Source organism: Phyllobates terribilis, unplaced genomic scaffold (genome assembly GCF_046119375.1).
Source record: "Phyllobates terribilis strain yellow unplaced genomic scaffold, ASM4611937v1 Scaffold_2__4_contigs__length_985480577, whole genome shotgun sequence".
Lineage (NCBI taxonomy): Eukaryota > Metazoa > Chordata > Amphibia > Anura > Dendrobatidae > Phyllobates > Phyllobates terribilis.
In genome coordinates, this window is record NW_027362762.1 from 906246897 (window position 1) to 906266377 (window position 19481).

Below are 19481 nucleotides of genomic sequence, written 5' to 3' on the forward strand. Positions count from 1 at the left end.
CCACCTCATCCATCATTCATCACCTGAAGCTTTGTTTTAACGGGAGTCATAGAACTGGGATAGTAGCAGGAAAACATCCAGCAATCCTCGAAAGAGGTAGAATATGCGCCAAAACGCTGACCACCTCAGGCCTAGCTGCTACTACATACATGCGCTTGCATTCCAAGGAACAGAAAGCTAAGGAGGTGGATGGCCTCATGATCATGAATAATTTACTCATTGTGTAGGAGGCCGACCACTGCTGCTGTCTACCTTCTGAACTTTGTGGTGAAGCCTGATTGACCCAGGACCCGCAATCCTCTATGTCTGGAGGACGTGTTGCATCCCAGTGTCCAACTGTGTCCCGGCTTCCACAATATTAACCCAGTGTGAAGGCGTCAGTGAGATGGACCATTCCTGGCCACATTCACTTGTCCACGTGTTTGTGGTTAGGCTGTCCTTCCCACTAAATGCACTGGGGAGGGCACAGGTAATGTTTTGGTATGCGCGCTTGTGTATAAGGCGCACCGGGACAAATAGGGGCGGCTGGGGACCATTTATGGACACCCGGCCACCCCCACGCGGCTGGGGACTGTGTGTGGGCACCCGGCCGCGGGGCGGCTGGGGACTGAGTATGGACACCCGGCCGCCCCCTGGTGGCTGGGGACCAAGCGTGGACACCCGGCCGCCGGGCGGCTGGGGACTGAGTATGAATACCAGGCTACCGACGCAGCCATGACGTGGTGGCCAGATTCCACCTCCACATGCCTAAAAGGCCCAATTTCAAGAGCAAGCAAGCTAGCAGTATGGTATTGCAGCCTGGGGGTGGGTGGGTGGCAGGCTGCATACTTGCGCTTGTATTGCAAGTTATGGGGGAGGTACAATTGAACACTGCCCTGGGACAAGGACTTGCACGGGGATAGTTGCAAGTCTGTATCTTCTGATGCGGCAAGGATCACTTCTGATGGGCACACTTTGATGCAGTGACCTGGGTGTCAGAGATGCTTCCAGGGGTCTTCCCCATGCTGTTCCCATGTCTTTTTAGCACTGTATGCATGTGTCACACAGCACATGGCCAGATAAGGTTGTAAAATGTTAAAATGACATTTCCCGGTGAATGCATTTGTCACGGTTGAAAGCAATACAAACGTGCAAAAACGCATAAAAAATGCTACTTGTGAACATAGCCCAAGGTGTGGAGGAGTATTTTTGTTTTTGGTTATTTATTTTGCCTCATATAAACAAGTCTTTACCCTGGAAAGGATGTTCCTTAACCCCTTTCCGACCTGGTCAGTAATAGTACGCACCAGGTCGGGAAGGCCGGTTCAGCGGGGGCTCCGGCGGTGAGGCCGCACTGAAGCGAGCACATGTCAGCTGATTATTGGACTCGCAATCCACCCGCGTCTGTTAACATGTTAAATCTCTGACAGTGGCATTTAACTCGCGCTTCCGGGAGTCCTAAGCCCCGCCCATCAGTGACCCCGTCATGTGATCGCGGGTCACCAATGGGTGGGCATGACAACTCAGGGTCTGCAGCAGACGCCTGTGGTTGTCATGTCTCAATTGCTATGAGCGCCACCTAGTGGTCAGCGCTCATAGCAAGTGAGCATTTCTCCTGCATACAAGCGATCTGCTCATCGCTTGTATGCAGTAGAAGCAATCAGACAACTGCTGCTTCTAGTCTCCTCTGGAGACTATAGAAGCAAGCAGAAAGTGTAAAAAAAAAGTTTTTAAAAAAAATAAATAAATAAAAAATATATAAAAGTTTAAGTCACCCCCCTTTCGCCCCATTCAAAATAAAATATATATATATAAAAAAAAAACACATACACATATTTGGTATCGCCGCATTCAGAATCGCCCGATCTATCAATATAAAAGAAGAATTAATACAATCAGTAAACGGCGTAACGAGAAAAAAAATTTAAACGCCTGAATTAAGTTTTCTTGGTCGCTACAACTTTGCAATAAAATGCAATAACGGGCGATCAAAACATCGGATCTACCCCAAAATGGTATCAATAAAAACGTCAGCCCGGCACGCAAAAAATAAGCCCTCACCTGGCCCCAGATCCCGAAAAATGGAGAAGCTAAGGGTCTCGGAAAATGGCGTCATTTTTTTTTGTTTTTTTAGCAAGCTTTGGATTTTTTTTTCACCACTTAAATAAAAAAGAACCTATACATGTTTGGTGTCTATGAACTCGTAACGACCTGGAAAATAATGTTGGCAGGTCAATTTTAGCAATCTGTGAACGTGGTAAAAAAAGGACCCAAAAAACAACTGTGGAATTGCATTTTTTTTGCAGTTTCACTGCACTTGGAATTTTTTTCCCATTTTCCAGCACACGATATGGTAAAACCAGTGATGGTGTTTAAAAGTACAACTCGTCCCGCAAAAAATAAGCCCCACATGGCCATATTGAACAAAAATTTAAAAAGTTCTGGCTCTGGGAAGAAGGGGAGCAAAAAAGGAAAACACAAAAACAGAAAGACCCATGGTCGTTAAGGGGTTAACATATTTCACAGGAAAGCACTTTCACTTTCGTTTTTGAACGTTTTATTGTGAGCCTGTAAAAGTGGCTTAATACCTCTGACCACGTTGTTGACAGCAGTGACCTGGGGGTCAGAAATGCTTCCAGGGGCGATCCCCATGCTGTCCCCATGTCATTTGAGCACTGCCACTATCGTTTTAGGCACTTTTTAGGCTTTCTACAGACTGCCGGGGGAGCCGCCGCAAAAATGTTCGGGTCTCCCATAGACTAGCATTGGGCTCGTTGCTCGGGTCGAGCACCCGAGTATCACAGTGAGCTGGGCCCGAGCTTCGAGCACCCGAGCATTTTAGTGCTCGCTCAACACTACTACCAGTAACTTGGAAGTCCCTTATATTTTTAACAGATGACGGACCTGAGTGGGGACTAGCTTTTTTTGAGGACTGAGTTGAAGCTTTTATTGGGAACATTTTACGTAACATTTATCCGGTGCTCTAGGCTGAGCACTTACATCGGGGTTTCCATCTAAATTTCCAAGTGATGTAATTCAGATGAAACCCCTGCCGGATCCATTCACTGTAATGAGGCAGCAGAGTTACTCTGGACTCCGTCTGGCCTCTGTTTAGCGGTGTCCTTTTTTTCAGAAGTTCACAAAACTGTGGCCAACCGCACTTTTATGCATGCCTAAAACAAATGACACCGTGGGATCACAGGCCAGACGGCATCCACAGTGGCCTATATCTGCCTCATTACAGGGAATCTTCCGTCATGGGTTCCGTCTGAATCACATATTTCAAAGGTTTACACGGAAACCCTGGTGTAAGCGCTTAGCGCAGAGCGCAGGATAAATGTGAGCAGAGCCTTACTGCGATCTTTGGGAGACATAATAAACAAATCAGTAGCAGGTGAAGAATTGGTTTTATTTATTTTTTACGCCGTTTCTCGTGCGGTATAAGTGATAAGATTACTTCATTCTTCGGGTCGGTGCAATTACAGAGATACCAGATTTATATCGGGTTTTTATGACTGACAGCTGTCACACACTAAAAGACGCTTTTTTTTGCAAAATCTAGTTTTTGCATCACCACATTTTGAGAGCTATAATTTTTCCATATTTCGGCCGACAGAGTCATGTGATGGCTTGTTTTTTGCGGGACGAGTTGACATTTTTATTGGTACCATTTTTGGGTATGTGACATTTTTTGATCACTTTCTATTCCGTTTTTTGGGAGGTAAAATTAACAAAAACAAACAATTCAGGAATTGTTTTTTGAGGTTTTTTTTTATGCCGTTCTGCGTGTGGTAAAAGTGATCAGGCAGCGTTATTCTTCGGGTCAGTACGTTTACAGCGATACTACACTTACTGTATTTTTTTATGTTTTGGCGCTTTTACACAATAAAACAATTTTATAGAAAAAAATATTTTTTTTGCATTGCTTTATTCTGAGCGCTATAACTTTTTTATTTTTCGGCTGATGGAGCTGTATGGTGGCTTTTTTTTTACGGAACAAGATGATGTTTACAGCGGTACCATTTTTATTTCTATTTTGTTTTTTGATCGCATTTTTTTCCACTTTTTGTTTGCCGATATGATGAAAAAGCATATTTTTTTGCTCCGTTTTTTATTTATTTTTATTACGGTGTGCACAGAAGGAGTTAATTAGTGTGACAGTTTTATAGCTCGGGTTGTTTCGTACGTGGCGATACCAAATATGTGTACTTTTTTTGGTTTTGTAAAAATATACGGATTTATTGGTTTAATATTTTATTTATTTAGTTTTATTTATTTTGTGATTTTTTTTTTAACAGTTTATAAACTTTTTTTTTACTTTTTTTTTACATTTTTACTTAGTCCCTGTATGGGACATTAATTTTTATTTTTCTGATCATTGATCTCATGTAATGTAACAGACATGTATTACATTACATGAGATCTTCGCTGACTGTTTCACAGTCAGTCTCCTGCCTGGCTTCAGCTGCAGGCTGAGCCAAGCAGGACACCATATATGGCAGATCTGGAGGCAGTCATGTGACCTCCAGCTGCCATAGCAACCCCAGGTCCTGGAAGGTATCAGGGGTCGTCGGAGAGGTAAGTAAGACGACCCCCTCTCCTCCTTCTATCTTCTATATGCCGCGATCACTATAGATCGCGGCATATAAAACATAGCAAAGGGTTAACATCACTGGGACCTGATCCAATCAGGTCCCGATGATGTCCCCTGTCAGAGCTAACGCTCTGCACCGGAATCGCAGTGCTTGCAGGACCCTGGGGGTCCTGAGCGCTGCGAGACCACCCACCGTTTTTAAACGTCGGCGCTGCACAGAGCCCAGCAAGCGCCGACGTTTATCTACAGTGGGCGGTCGGGAACCAGTTAAAGGGGATCATTCAATTCAGTAGTACAGCATTAATGAAATATCCTAAGGGCTCGTTCACAGGACTGTATTTTCGGTCAAACAAACCGCACTCAGACCAATGTTATTCAATGGAGCAGTGTAGATGAAAGCTTCTTTCTTTTTACTGAATCTGCATGTGAAAAAAATCAGAGCATGCACAATTTTCCTCCAGAAATCGAATAAGACTCACCCATACGAGTCCATGGGTGTGAGAAAAAAATCGGATGTCATACGGAGCTTCATTAAAGCATCTGATTTTTATGGCTACATTGCAATTCTGAAACATTGGAAACTGTAAATGATTAATAGCAAACAAAATCGGATTGTACACGAATGACAAGTGAGAAACAAATCATCCCACTTTTCTGGATGCAACTCTAAATGATTTTTTATACTGTCGTGTGATCCTACCCTATGGATGAATCATCAATTTGTGAATGGTAGAGGTGCAAAAACCTTTTCCCCACTGATCTGATATTGATCACTTAATCTAAGGATAGGTCATCAATATTGTAGTCCTGCACAACCCCTTTAATGAAGGCTGGGTTACGATATTACACTCAACATTTAGACAGATGTGGTACTGTTTTGGGAGAATAAAATAAACATTATTTTGCAATGCTGTTCACTCAAGGTGTATTTATATAATGGGAAGGATATTACTCTGCTAAAACATAGAACAGATATAGTAACAGAAATCATACATTTCTTCCGGTGATCTCAGGTTTCTGATTGTTTACTTCTTAAGTTACTAGATCGGGATCATATGGCACTTTTATCATTTACTGCTGTACATTCAGCAAAGTCTTTTCAGGAAATACAGTATGTCAGATGACATGAGTATTAACGACATTTGCAAAATGAGCTAAAAAGAAGTGTTGAACCCCCTTTATTCAGGGATTAGATTTGGGGATATTATGCACCCTTATGCCACTGCACTAAAGCTCGGAATACAGATTACATGAAAGTTGGCAAAACCTCTCAATTTCGTAAGAATTGACCAACAATCTAATTTGGAGACAATCTCACAGTCCTGTATAGGAGTGGTGGAGACACTAGCACCCTCTAAACGCCAAAAGGCTGATATTTTAAATATTGCATTTATTGGATTTGACAACTAATGTGACATTGAGCTTCATAGAGTTGTATTAACTGCACTGTAATTGAAGACCACCCAAATGCTACAAGAAAGAAAGAGGAAGAAATCATGAGGCACAAACAGCACGCCACTATAATTTATTTCCCATGCCCTAATCACAACCCCTAGCGGCACCCATTTCCTATTTCTGTCTACCTTTGCCGGAGATGTCAGATGGGGCATGGTGGCAATGAGGGAGGAACATTCAGTAGAATGTACAGGTTAGTAGGGCGTAGACCCAAATCTAGGACTGTCACGCTGTATCCGGGACAGTTGGGACCCAGAGGTGTAATGATTGCAGTCGCTGAGGGTGCAACCGTGACTGGGCGACTGGGCCTCATGCAGCTCCTATTTCAACTGGATGTGTGAGCGGATGCACATTCAGCTGAAATGTATTGTGCCACAGAGACCCACCGATTCCCTGCACTGCAATATATGCCGCCGGCCAATCAAAGACCAGTAGCTGATATCAAAGTGCCTGTCTTGGGCCGCGTATGGCAGTGACATCATCCGCCGCCCATGGCTAGCAAGGTGAAGTCTGCTGCTGGCTTCTGAGTCAGCTAGAGAAAAGGACGCCACACATCATGGGATGGGAGACATTATTACTGGAAAGAGCCCAGGATGGGGGACATTATTACAAGATGGGGGACATTATTATAGGTAAGGCCAAGGATGAATGACATTATACCAAGAAGGGGCCCAGGATGGGGGACATTATTACAGGATGGGGGACATTATTTTAGGAAAGGCCCAGGATGAATGACATTATATCAGGAAGGGGACTAGTATGAGGAACAGTATACCAAGAAAGGGCTCAGGATGGGGGACATTATTACAGGAAAGGCCCAGGCTGAGGAGATTATTACAGGATGGGGCTCGGATGGGGGACTATATGGGGGTGCGAACATGCATATTTTTTAATAAAATCATAGAATCATAGAATGGTAGAGTTGGAAGGGACCTCCTGGGTCATCTGGTCCAACCCCCTGCTCAAAGCAGGATTCACTAGATCATCTCAGACAGATGTCTGTCCAGCCTCTGTTTGAAGACGTCCATTGAAGGGGAACTCACCACCTCTCGTGGCAGCCTGTTCCACTCATTAATCACCCTAACTGTCAAAAAGTTTTTTCTAATATCTAATCTGTGTCTCCTCCCATTTAGTTTCATCCCATTGCTTCTAGTCTTTCCTTGTGCAAATGAGAATAAAGATGATCCTTCTACAATGTGACAGCCCTTGACATATTTGTAGACAGCTATTAAGTCTCCTCTCAGTCTTCTTTTTTGCAAGCTAAACATTCCCAAATCCTGCAACCGTTCCTCATAGGACATGGTTTGCAGACCAGTCACCATTCTGGTCCCTCTTCTCTGAACTTGCTCCAGTTTGTCTATGTCTTTTTTAAAATGTGGTGCCCAAAACTGTACACAGTATTCCAGATGAGGTCTGACCAAAGAGGAGTAAAGACCGATAATGACTTCACGTGATCTAGACTGTATGCTTCTGTTAATACATACCAGAATTGTATTTGCCTTTTTTGCTGCTGCATCACACTGTTGACTCATGTTCAGTCTATGATCTATTAGTATACCTAAGTCTTTTTCACATGTACTGTTGCTTAGCTCTATTCCTCCCATTCTGTATATGCTTTTTTCATTTTTATTGCCCAGATGTAGTACTTTGCATTTTTCCCTGTTAAAAACCATTCTGTTGGTTGCTGCCCACTGCTCCAGTTTATTTAGGTCTTTTTGAATCCTCTCTCTCTCTTCTCTAGTATTAGCTATCCCTCCTAGCTTTGTGTCATCAGCAAATTTAATCAGTTTACCCTCAATTCCTTCATCTAAATCATTGATAAAGATGTTGAACAATACAGGTCCCAGGATGGAGCCCTGTGGTACCCCACTTGAGACATTCATCCAGCTGGATGTGAAGCCATTTACAACCACCCTTTGAGTCCGATCACTAAGCCAGTTATGAATCCACCTAACAGTTGCCTGGTCCATTGCATACTTGGTCATTTTTTCAATAAGGATGGTGTGAGATACTTTGTCAAATGCTTTGCTGAAGTCAAGATATACTATATCTACAGCATTTCCCTGATCCACCCAGTCAGTGATTCTGTCATAGAAGGAAATTAAGTTAGTCTGACATGACTTGTTAGTTACAAACCCATGCTGACTCTGGTTAATCACTTCATTCTTATCCATGTACTTACATACATGTTGTTTAATAATTTGTTCAAAGATCTTTCCTGGTATAGAAGTCAGACTCACCGGCCTATAGTTCCCTGGGTCCACCTTCTTCCCCTTTTTGAAGATAGGAACAACATTTGCTCTTCTCCAGTCTTCTGGGACTTCTCCTGTTCTCCAAGAATTTTCAAAGATTATGGAGAGTGGTTCTAAAATTTCTTCTACGATCTCCTTCAGTACTCTGGGGTGTAATTCATCTGGACCTGGAGACTTGAACTCATTTATGTTAGCTAAATATTCCCTCACAATCTTTCTGTTTACAGATAACTTGGATTCCTCTATTCCTTTAAAAGGACAGTGGAGATCAGTTGATGTTACATTTTCTTTCTGAGAGAAAACAGATGCAAAATAAGAATTAAAACGTTCGGCCTTCTCAACAACCTCTCTTACCATTTCTCCATTTTCATCCTGTAAAAATCCTATAGCATCTTTGACTTTTCTTTTACTTTTGACATACCCCCAAAATCCTTTTTTATTGCTTTTGACATCTCTTGCAAGCCTTAATTCATTGTCAGCTTTAGCTAACCTGATACGTGCCCTGCAGGATCTGCAGACTGCATTATAATCTTCTTTAGATATGCCTCCCTCTTTCCATTTAATAAACATTTCTTTCTTTCTTTTTAGCATGTGTTTAAGTTCTGTGTTCATCCATCCTGGTTTCCTTAAATGCTTCCCATTCTTCCTACTTTTCGGGATTGTTAACGATTGTGCTTTGAGAATCTCATTTTTAAAAATTTCCCATCCTTCCTGGACATTTTTGTCCTTAAGGACATCCAGCCATTGGATCCCTCCTATTCTCTTTCTGAGTCTCTTAAAATCTGCCTTTCTAAAATCTAACCTTGAAGTTTGAGTCTTCACATGTCTTCCTCCTCTAGTTATCCAAAATTCTATAATAGCATGATCGCTGCCTCCTAGGGTCCCAGCCACCTTTACCTCCTCAACCATTTCCTCCCTGTTTATAAGGATTAGATCCAAAGTAGCAGATCCCCTTGTTTTCTCCACTACCTTTTGGAAGATAAAGTTGTCAGCAAGAGAGGATAAGAATTTGCTTGACCTGTTAGTTTTACTTGAGAGAGATTCCCAACAAATGTCTGGATAGTTGAAATCTCCCATGACCACTACGTCATATTTTTTGGAGAACTTGGTCATTTGATACATAAAGAGTTCATCCATATCTTCAGCTTGCCCAGGTGGCCTGTAGTAAATGCCTACAATGGTGTCCTTTCCGTTGTTCTCTCCTTGTATTCTTACCCAAACAGTTTCCACAGAACTCCCAGTCTCTGAAGCTTCAATCTCTGTGCAGATATACGCTTTTCTAACATACAATGCAACACCTCCTCCTCGTTTATCAAGTCTGTTTCTTGCAAATAAGTTGTATCCTTTTAGCCTTTTATTCCAATCATGTGTATCGTCCCACCAAGTTTCAGTGATTCCAATGACATCATATTCCTTTTCCTGCGTTAGTAGTTCCAATTCTCCTTGTTTGTTGCCCATGCTTTGTGCATTTGTATAAAAACATTTTAGTTTGTGATTGGTTTCTCTTCCTCCCATATTTTTATTATTTAAATTGTTTTGTCTTTGTTCTTCCTTTCCACTTCCAGTAGCAGAGATCTCAATAGTATTTGTCAGCTGTATGGCGTTTTCTGGCCTTTTGCTTCCCTTCCCACATTGTTCTAGTTTAAAGCTCTTCTGATGAGTGTAGCAAGGCGACTTCCAAATACATGTTTTCCAGTCTTCGTAAGGTGCACCCCATCTCTAGCAAGTAGTCCATCGTATAGGTAATTCATTCCGTGATCCAGAAATCCAAATCCTTGTTGACGGCACCATCGACGTAGCCAGTTGTTCACCTGTAGAATCTTATTCCACCTCATTGTTCCATGGCCATCCACTGGGAGGATGGATGAGAAGACCACCTGCGCTCCCAATTCTTTCACTTTCTTGCCTAAGTCTTCAAAGTCACTGCAGATGGTTTCCAGGTCCTTTCTTGCGGTGTCATTTGTCCCCACCTGTATTAGCAGGAATGGGTAGTGATCTGTAGGTCTGAAGAGTCTTGATATCCTGTCAGACACATCTTTAATTTTTGCTCCTGGAAGACAGCACATTTCTCTTGAGGTTATGTCTGGTCTGCAGATAGCGGCCTCTGTTCCTCTTAAATCTATAATGCTATAAGGGCCCATACATCTGATCCAAATGCACGAGGGGGCACAGGTCCAAATTTTGCACCGGGGCCCATTGGACAAGTTACACCACTGTTGGGACCTGCAGTCTTACACATCGTTATTGGCACCCATGAAATTTAAGTACATAATGTGGAATATCTCCTGAAAAAAATGAATCAAGTGAAAGGTTTTTTTGTATAGAGCACTTGTGTTAAATACAAAAGAGCAAATGATAAACAATAATTTAAAACAAAAAACAATGGGAGGGAAAAATAGATACGCCTAAAGCTTGCTGTGTCACTGGTATTGGCACCCTTTACATTAATTTAGTATGGAAACATATTTTGACTCGTCTGTGGTAATTGTCAGTGCCCGTGTGACATGAATTATCCAATGAATGATGACTTCAGTGTTCAAAAAGCGACGTGGTAGTCCTTGTTCCTAAATCACAATGGTGAAGACAAAGGAGCTGCCTGAGGACATCAGAACTACTATTATTAGCAAGCACAAGACTTCCAGAGGGTATAATGCCATCTCCAAAGACCTTGTTATCCCAGTTTCAACAGTAAGCAATGTTATTAAGAAGTTTGCCAAGCATGGAACCGTCAAGAACCTCCCTGGATGTTGGGGAAAGAGGAAAATTGACAAGAGATGTCTTCGAAGGTTGATGCGAATGGTAGAAAAAACACTACGTCCAAGATCCAAAGACCTGAAGGCCAACCTGGAACAGTCTATGGTTATGGTTTCAACAAGTACCAAACGCTGCACACTAAACCAAGCAGAGCTTTGTGGGCAAAGACCAAGGGAGAAACCATTGCTGAAGAAAAGTCATAAAAAGGAACGACAGATCTTTGCCAAAGAGTACCTTGACAAACCACAATCCTTCTGGGAAAATGTTCAGTGGACAGAGGAAACAAAAATAGAGCTTTTTGGCAATGCAAAGCAACAGAGCAACAGCTTATTTACAGACAGAGCAATGAAGCTTATAGGGAAAAGAACACCTTACCAAGAGTTAAGCATGGTGGAGGATCCATAATGCTGTGGGGTTGCTTTGCTGCGTCTGGTACTGGAGGCCTTGGCCATATCACAGGAATCAAGAAATCAGAGAATTATCAAAAGATTTTGCAGCGAAATATTCTACCCAGTGTAAGAAAACTTGGCTTGAGTCGAAGATCATGGGTACTCCAGGAAGACAATGACCCAAAGCACACATCCAAAAGGTACACAGGAATGGTTAATATAAAAATGGACTGTTTTAAAATAGGCAGCAATGAGTCCTAACCTCAATCCCATTGAAAATCTTTGAGGCAAGCTGAAATCTGCCATTGGGAAAAAGAACTCTGCAAACATTCAAGTGCAAGAAGCTTTTAGATGGCTACAAGAAAGGCTTGGAGGCTTTCAGCAATGCCAAAAGGTGTGCAACCAATTATTAATTAGGGGTGCCTTTATTGCAGCACATGCTGTTTATTCTGTTTATTCTTTGAAATTGCAACATGGAAGTTGAAACAAAATCTTTTATTGTTGTATTACTTTGGACCAATAATTAAAGAATCCTGAGGATATAACTTTGGTACATTTCCATTTATTCCTGAAGATATGGTACAGTCTATGAAAAAAATGAAGGGGTGCTAATAATGGTGAGCAGCACTATATGGATTTATTCGATGTTCAGTCACTCATAGTTGCAACCATAACTTTTTTATTTTTACGTATGTTTCACTTCATGAGGTCTTGCTTTTATACAACACATCTGGAAGGCCGTCTTAACGTAGTAAAATGCTGCATTTTTTCTGCTGCTTTTTATCTACATGTTTTCTGTAGCTGTCTGTACCAAGCTATGCAATAACATTCTCTGGTTATTGCATTTACTTATGCATTTTCTACATTATTTGTTGCGTTTTTAGTACAGACTAGTGTGGAGCGAGCACTAAAATGCTCGGGTGCTCGAAGCTCGGACCGAGCTCACCGTGATACTCGGGTGCTCGACCCGAGCAACGAGCCCAATGTTAGTCTATGGGAGACCCGAGCATTTTTGCGGCGGCACCCCCAGCAGTCTGTAGAAAGCCTAAAAAGTGCCCAAAACGATAGTGACAGTGCTCAAAAGACATGGGGACAGCATGGGGATCACCCCAGGAAGCATTTTTGACCCCCAGTTCACTGCTGTCAACAACGTGGTCAGAGGTATTAAGCCACTTTTACGGGCTCACAATAAAACGTTCAAAAACGAAACTGAAACGGTTTTCCTGTGAAATATGTTAAGGAACATCCTTTCCAGGGTAAAGACTTTTGTATAAGGTAAAATAAATAAGCAAAAACAAAAATACTCCTATACACCTTGGGCTATGTTCACAAGTAGCATTTGTTATGCGTTTTTGCACTTTTGTATTGCTTTCAACTGTGACAAATGCTTTCAGCGGGAAATGTCATTTTAACATTTTACAACCTTATCTGGCCATGTGCTGTGTAACACATGCATACAGTGCTGAAAAGACATGGGAACAGCATGGGGAAGACTCCTGGAAGCATCTCTGACTCCCAGGTCACTGCCTAAAAGTGTACCCATCAGAAGTGATCCTTGCCGCATCAGAAGATGCAGACTTGCAACTATCCCCGTGCAAGTCCTTGTCCCAGGGCAGTGTTCAATTGTACCTCCCCCATTCCTTGCAATGCAAGCGCAAATATGCAGTCAACCACCCATCCACCCACAGGCTGCAATACCATATTGCTAGCTTGCACTTGAAATGGGGCCTTTTAGTTTTAAGGAGGCCGAAGCTGGCCACTACCTCATGGCTGCTTCGGCAGCGAGGTATCCATACTCAGTCCCCAGCCGCCCGGCGGCCGGGTGTCCACGCTCGGTCCCCAGCCGCCAGGGGGCGGCCGGGTGTCCATACTCGGTCCCCAGCCGCCCCGCGGCCGGGTGTCCACACACGGTCCCCAGCCGCCCCTATTTCTCCTGGGAACTTCCCCCACACTTTTCTTAGCCTGGCCTGTTTTAGGGCAGCATTGGACGAGCCCACCAGAGAACCAGACTCCTCCGGTGGGGCCTGGCTTCTCCATCAGGGGAGTTGAGAGTGCCAAGGTGAGGAGCATGATGATGATGATAGAAGTTAGCATCTGCTTTGTTTTCTTGGAATGCAAGCGCATGTATGTAATAGCGGCTAGGCCTGAGGTGGTTAGCGTTTTGACGCATATCCTACCTCCTCCGAGGATTGCTGAATGGTTTCCTGCTACTATCCCAGTTCTATGACTCCCTTTAAAACAAATCTTCAGGTGATAAATTATGGATGAGGTGGTGGCAAAGGAGAAAGAGCAGGAAGAACAGGGACCATTCACATCAATATCAGGCCAGTCAACCACACATGTCTTGTAGGATATGTTTCTGTACCAAAAGGAGCTGTTTGGTTACACAGTTATAGGGCATACAGTGAGTGCAATGCCTACCAAAAATTTCGAGGCACTCCAATGCCCCTTGGAAGTGACATGGAGGTCAGAGGGCCTTAACTAAACCGTTTTTTCCATTTATAGCAACTGGATCTCCTGTACACTGTTGGCCCAAGCAGTGAATGGAAGGCTTTCCAAAAATTATGAGGAACTGCAATGCCCCTTGAAACAGACGTGGATTACAGCGTACTAAAAACATTCAACCCGTTATTGGGGAGTGGGTCTCCCTTAGTTTTTGCCTTTGCATTGAAAAGCAAAAGATGACTAAAATTAGGAGGAAATGCAATGTTCGTTGGAAGAGTCGTGGAGGATAGAGGTAATTAAAAACAACATTTCAATGCCCCTTGGAAGAGCTGTGGAGTTCAGAGTGGTTTAACAAGACGGTTTTAATGCCCCTTTGAAGAGACGTGGAGGTCACAGTAACGTAACAAGACTGTTTTAATGCCCCTTGGAAGAGACGTGGAGGTCGCAGTAGCTTAACAAGACGGTTTTAATGCCCCTTGGAAAAGTGGTGGAGGTCACAGTAGCTTAACAAGACGGTTTTAATGCCCCTTGGAAGAGACGTGGAGGTAGCAGTAGCTTAACAAGACGGTTTTAATGCCCCTTGGAAAAGTGGTGGAGGTCACAGTAGCTTAACAAAACTGTTTTAATGCCCGTGGAGGAGACGTGGAGTGCTTATGCCTTCCAAGCAAAAGCTGCCAAAAATTAGGACGGAGGAACTTGCAATGCCCCTTACAAGAGCCATGCAGTACAGCATATTACAAACATTATTCCCATTATTGGGGAGTAGGTCTCCCATAGTCTTTGCTTATGCCTTCCAAGCAAAAGCTGCCAAAAATTAGGATGGAGGAACTTGCAATGCAGTACAGCATATTACAAACATTATTCCCATTATTGGGGAGTGGGTCTCCCATAGTCTTTGCTTATGCCTTCCAAGCAAAAGCTGCCAAAAATTAGGATGGAGGAACTTGCAATGCCCCTTACAAGAGCCATGCTGTACAGCATATTACAAACATTATTCCCATTATTTGGGAGTGGGTCTCCCATAGTATTTGCTTATGCCTTCCAAGGAAAAGCTGCCAAAAATTAGGACGGAGGAACTTGCAATGCCCCTTACAAGAGCCATGCAGTACAGCATAATACAAACATTATTCCCATTATTGGGGAGTGGGTCTCCCATAGTCTTTGCTTATGCCTTCCAAGCAAAAGCTGCCAAAAATTAGGAGGAAATGCAATGCCCGTTGGAAGAGTCGTGGAGGTTAGAGTTAATTAAAAACAACATTTCAATGACCCCTTGGAAGAGCTGTGGAGTTCAGAGTGGTTTAACAAGACGCTTTTAATGCCCCTTGGAAGAGACGTGGAGGTTGCAGTAGCTTAACAAGACGGTTTTAATGCCCCTCGGAAGAGACGTGGAGGTCGCAGTAGCTAAACAAGATGGTTTTAATGCCCCTCGGAAGAGACGTGGAGGTCACAGTAGCTTAACAAGACGGTTTTAATGCCCCTTGGAAGAGACGTGGAGGTCGCAGTAGCTTAACAAGACGGTTTTAATGCCCCTTGGAAGACACGTGGAGGACGCAGTAGCTTAACAAGATGGTTTTAATGCCCCTTGGAAAAGTGGTGGAGGTCGCAGTAGCTTAACAAGACAGTTTTAATGCCCCTTGGAAAAGTGGTGGAGGTCACAGTAGCTTAACAAGACGGTTTTAATGCCCCTCGGAAGAGACGTGGAGGTTGCAGTAGCTTAACAAGACGGTTTTAATGCCCCTTGAAAAAGTGGTGGAGGTCACAGTAGCTTAACAAGATGGTTTTAATGCCCCTTGGAAGAGACGTGGAGGTCGCAGTAGCTTAACAAGACGGTTTTAATGCCCCTTGGAAGAGACGTGGAGGTCACAGTAGCTTAACAAGATGGTTTTAATGACCCTTACAAGAGCCATACAGTACAGCATCTTAAAAACATTATTCCCTTTATTGGAGAGTGTGTCTCCCATAGTCTTTGCTTATGCCTTCCAAGCAAAAGCTGCCAAAAATAAGGACGGAGGAACTTGCAATAATGGCAACACGGACCACGGTCACCCTGGTGGTATAGTGGTGGTGGAGGCTGAGGATAAGGAGAAGAGCATAAAACAGCCGAAATGAGGAAGCGTATACCCATGTGTGGGTGTGAAGCGGTGCATGTGAATACACCTCCCGAAATAACACAGTGGATTTGACTTTATGTTACTCTGCTGTCATTTGGTGGTGATGAGAAGTCTGGCCCAATCCAGCCCTTGTTCATTTTGATAAGGGTCAGCTTGTCAGCATTGTCAGTTGACAGGCGAGTGCGCTTATCAGCTATAATTCCCCCAGCGGCACTAAAAACACGCTCAGATAACACGCTAACGGTAGGGCAGGCCAGGACCTCCAAGGCGTACAGAGCGAGTACTTTCCAAGTGTCCAGCTTGGATACCCAAAAATTAAAAGGCACAGAGGAATCACGGAGGATGCTGGTACGGTCGGCAAGGTACTCCCTCACCATCTTTTGAAACTTTCCACTCCTTGTTAGAGTACCCCGCGCCTCAGGGCCTGTAAGCTGGGCGGGTATCAGAAAACTGTCCCAGAACATTGACAGTGTTCCCCTGCCTCTGCTGGATTGGAGTTGCGTGTCTATCGCATGTACGCCTTGGTTGGGCAACGAACTGTGACCTCTGCCGCTAACGTGTTCAGATGGGAATTTTTTTAACAGTTCTGCAGCAAGGGCCTTCTGGTACTGCCCCATTTTTGTAGACCTCTCCACCTCAGGAATAAGAGAGTGAAAGTTCTCCTTGTTGCAGGGGTCTAAAAGTGTCACCAACCAGTAATGACTCTCACTCAACATTTTGACAACACGAGGGTCACGATTAAGGCAGCGTAACATAAAGTCAGCCATGCGTGCCAGACTGGTAACGGGCAAGACTTCCATGTCTTCACCAAGATGACGACTGACCATGCTCTCCTCCTCCTCCTCCTCCCCCCTGTCCTCAGGCCACCCACGCTGAACCGACGGTATGACAGTTGTACAGGTACTACCGTCTACAGCGCATGATACCAGCTCCTGTTCTTCCTCCTCCTCCTCCTCCTCTCCCTCATTGTCCCCCAATGCACGTTGGGATGAGATGAGGCTGGGCTGTGTGTAATCGACCGCTACGGCTTCTTGATCCATCTCATTATACTCTGGCTGCAATGCCTCCTCTTTAATTCTCTGCAGAGAGCGTTGCAAAAGACAGACAAGTGGAATGCTGACGCTAATGATGGCGTCATTGCCACTCACCATCTTGGTGGACTCCTCAAAGTTTGTCAAGATGATACATATGTCAGACATCCAGGTCCACTTCTGAGGTCTTATGTGTGGAGTCTGACCTGAATATCGACGCCCTTGTTGCAGCTGGTACTCCACAACTGCTCTCTTCTGCTCACAAATCCTTTGCAACATGTGGAGGGTAGAGTTCCAACGTGTGGGGACATCACACATCTGTCGGTGTGACTGAAGCTGCAAACGCTGCTGCAACACAGCAAGGGCGGCGGAAGCTGTAGCCGACTTGCGAAAATGAGCTGACAGGCGGCGTACTTTGACGAGCAGATCTGGCAACTCGGGGTACGATTTAAGAAACCGCTGAACCACAAGGTTAAGCACATGAGCCAGGCATGGTACGTGTGTGATCTCGCCTTGCCACAGAGCCGCCACCAGGTTACGGCCATTGTCACACACGACCATGCCTGGATGTAGTTTCAGCGGTCTCAGCCACAGATCTGCCTGCTCTTTCACAGCTGTCCACAACTCACAAGCAGTGTGAGGTTTATCACCTAAGCTTATGAGTTTCAGCACAGCCTGTTGCCGCTTGGCGGAGGCAGTACTGCAGTGCTTCCAGCTTGTAACTGATGTGGTGATATCTGAGATGGAGGCTGAGCATGAGGAGGAGGAGGAGGATGATGGCAGGAGCTGTACACTGTGGGGGCAGCTCTGACTGACATAGGGCCGCAATCCTCGGTGTGGGGAGGATGTGTTCTGTCCCAAGGTCCGACTGGGTCCCGGCTTCCACTATGTTTTCCCAGTGTGCCGTCAGGGAAATGTACCGTCCCTGGACACAAGCACTTGTCCACGTGTCCGTTGTCTGGTGGACTCTCCCAGTAACTGCGTTGTTGAGGGCACGGCAGATGTTTTGGGACACGTGCTTGTGTAGTGCGGGGATGGCATACAGGGCAAAATAGTGTTGGCTGGGGACCGAATACCGAGGGACGGCCACCGCCATAAGGTTGCGGAAGGATTCCGTCTCCACCAGCCTAAAAGGCAGCATTTCCAACGCAAGCAGTCGTAAAATGTGCGAATTTAGGACTGTGGCCTGTGGGGCGTAAGCTGCGAATTTCCGTTTTCGTTCAAAGGTCTGGGATATGGACAATTGAACGCTGCGGTGGGACGTGGGCGTGAACGTTGATGCTGTTTCTTGAGAAACTGCCATAACAAGTGAAGACTGAGAGGAGGGGGCATCTTTGCATGCAGTATGGACAGGGGATTGCCTTGCACACACAACAGGGGGTTCTATTGCACGCACAACAGCGGAAGAAGCAGTGGTGACACCCGCTGACACTGGTCGTGGACCCTGGGGTTCACCCCACAAAGTCGGGTGCTTTGCTGACATGTGCCTGATCATGCTGGTGGTGGTCAGGCTGGTAGTTTTGTCACCCCTGCTGATGCTGGCATGGCAGATGGTACAAATGGCCTTTTTGGGGTTATCAGCAGAGTCTTTAAAAAAATTCCAGACTCTGGAAGACCTACAGGTTGTACTGGCAACGTCCCTCGTGTTGGTGTTACGGGGAACTGTTGCCTGCCTTCTGTGTGCGGCCACCACACTGCTTCTTCCTGCCTGTTGGGGTACTCTGCCTCCCTCACCCTGTGTGCTGCTGGCCTCGCTCTGCATGTCCTCCTGCCACGTTGGGTCAGTTACTAGATCATCCACCACCTCCTCCTCTTCCACTTGCGCACCACTTCTAGGCAATTGTGTCTCGTCATCGTCCACCTCTTGTGACAAATTGCCATCGTCGACTTCCTGTGGCCGTGGCTTTTCAAATATTTGGGCATCGCTACATGGGATCTCCTCTTCCACCACTTCAAGCGAAGCAGGCGAGGGGCACAAATCTGATAATGGACCAGTGGACAGCTCTTCAGAGTGTCCAAGTGTGGGATCAGTTGCAGTCTGACGACACTCGGCATGGTGGGAGGAAGGAGCATCTGGGTGAGGAGGAGTATGCGGTCGAGACTCACGGCTACTAAGATTTGACCATGTGGAAGACAGACCGGAGGTGGTGGTGCCCAGGTAACTGGAAGTATTATCTGCTATTCAATTAATAACCTGTTCACACTGATCAGTTCGCAATACTGGTGTTGTTCTGTGCTTCCCTAGTAATTCGGTCAAGAACTGGGAGTGAGAAGATGTGGCTGTTGGTTGTGGCACATTTTCACCTTGGCCACGGCCCCGTCCTCTGCACACACCATCACCAGAACGTCCAGTTCCACGTCCCTTGCCACGCGCCTTGCCCATTGCAAATGAAGTAAAATAGCTTACACTCGCACTATCAATGGAAAAAGGGTAATAAAAAGGAGATTAGAACCATGGAAGAGGAAAACCA